A 2,359-nucleotide genomic window follows, 5' to 3' on the forward strand; every position below is an offset into this window, starting at 1 on the left:
TCATGTACATTTCATCTGCATGTTTTTCAAAACTTGCATCCGGTCTTTTTCTCCGTTGTCCGTTTCGGAATCCGACACACTCACTCGCACCCGCCGCACCTCTCAGATCTAGTTTCGTGAGCGGGAGAAAAACGTTCTTGGAATGGACCGAGAGTTGTCGAGCGGTTTTGGTATATCACCGGTAGACCACCTGTCAAATTTCGTTTCATTTGGAGGTCGTTTGATGCCCCAACGATTAACCGTGCTAACCGAAGCCCCCTTTCTCTTTGCAGTCCACCACCCCTCCACAACAGCCCACTAGCCAATCTAAACCCCCTCCACGCTCTCCGCCATTGAATCACGGTCGTGTGGGCGAAAACCGCGCCTCAATTGCCCTCGCCTAGCTCCATCTATTTATAAATAAGCCTCCCCCCTCCAATTTTCGGGCAAAACCCTAGCCTCCTCCTCCTCCGCGTCGCCGTACATGTCTAGCCACCGTCCCGCGCCAATCGCGCGCCACCACTTGTCCCGCGCCTGCCCCGCCGCCGCGCGGCCTGCTCGGCCCGAGGCCGGCCCGCCCCGGGCCGCATCCGGGCCTCCTCGCCCCCGCGCCGCCCACTCCTCGCCACCGCGCGCCGACCGTCGCCTCCACGCCGGGCGCCCCGCAGCCTCGCGCCACCGCGCCGCGTCGACGTCGGATCCGGGAGAGGTGGATCAGATCCACCACTCCCTCCATCCAAACGCGGCGCCCCGTCCCTGTCCTCCCTGTCCCGTTTTCGCGAGGTGAAATTCCACCAAGTCCCAGATCCGCAACATTATGCGTGCATGTTGTGATGCTTGTAACTTTGTGTACACTGCTCTCTTTTGTGTGCATGATATGTAACAAGGTTTATCTCTGAATGTTCTACATGTTGGGTGCATTTGCGTTCATTTTATTGTTCATATTGCTGCCTTAATCATCATTGCAAAAGTGATAAGTGATATAATCTGCTGAAAACTGCTGTAACTTGCCTATTTGTCTTTTTCATAGTGTTTTGTGTGATTTTCTATTAAGCATCATGTCAACATGTTTTGGGGGCATAATCATGCCATCTTTGGAGTGGTGCAATCCATGTATTTTTATATGCCATGTGGTGACTACAACAAGCTTGTAAAGTGGCCTACTTGATCTTTGCTATTTTCTGAGACTTGGTAAATCTATTAAAAGTCTGTAACTGTTATATTATGATGCCATGTTTGCTTGACGCTACCTTCAAATCTATGCATAACCTGGAGATGTCCATTAAGCATGTTTTGTTGTCCATGTTATGCTCTATCTAGCCATGACTTTTTTTACATTTATAGCCTGCTGTAGGTTGTCGTTATCATGCTCTCAATTTGCTAAATATTGTTTCTGTCAGCCTGTTAACAGTAAGTTCAGTTTTGCCATGTGAATAGTTAGTGTTCTATGCATCCTATGACCATTTTCTTGACATGAGTAGTTGCACCAACATGCCAGTTTACTATTGTTTGTATTCACTTGCCATGATATGCTTCATGTTGAGTTAACTAAGCTTACAAACATGTTTACTTGTTGCTGTTTCTACCATGTTCACTAATTTCCATGATGTTCACTAATTTCCATGATGTCTGTGAAACTGTTATCATTTGCAATCTTTCTATGATGTTTTAAATATGTTCAATTGCTTTCTAGCAGTAGCTCAGTGATCAGCTTTTGTAATGCTTGACATGTACTTGCTTTCCATGCTCTTTTATGCCATGATAAGTGCTTGTAGCATATACTTTTATTGTCTCAAAGTATGCATCATGAATCTGTTTTCAGCCTTGCTCTGTTTTCAGTGTGAGAATCTGTTATGACCTGCTTACTTGTCTTGATGAATGCCATTGATCTAGAGGTTATATGGAGATGCCTAGCAATCATTTTTTGCCATGTCCAACATGTACTTTAATTCAATGCTTTTGGTTGCTATGATCTTGCACGGTAGACTCACTGTTTCATGCCTGTAACATGTCAATATGTTATTTCTGCTCACTTGATGTCCGGTTTTTCATTAAGTCCTAATCTGTGTTATAAAGTTGCTTCTTGCATTGATCTTGTTGGTTTAACCTTGATGCCTATTAACCTGAACATTAATGATATTTGAAGTGTGTAATATGTACTTGAAGTGCATATCAAGTTTGTGCTCATATGTTTCCTGTAGCATGTTGTTTTGATGATTGCAAAGTGCCTAGTTGCTGTTTTGGGCAGATTGTTGTTATAACTTGTTTCGTGTGTATGTGTTGAACCATTGCTCCGTTTTGAGCGTGCTCTATATGAAACTTGCTTAGTTTTGCATGTAGTTTCACCTTGTTGCATCCACGTTTTGGAGTGATTGTGATG

This window comes from Triticum aestivum, chromosome 3D (genome assembly GCF_018294505.1).
Source record: "Triticum aestivum cultivar Chinese Spring chromosome 3D, IWGSC CS RefSeq v2.1, whole genome shotgun sequence".
NCBI classification, from domain to species: Eukaryota; Viridiplantae; Streptophyta; class Magnoliopsida; order Poales; family Poaceae; genus Triticum; species Triticum aestivum.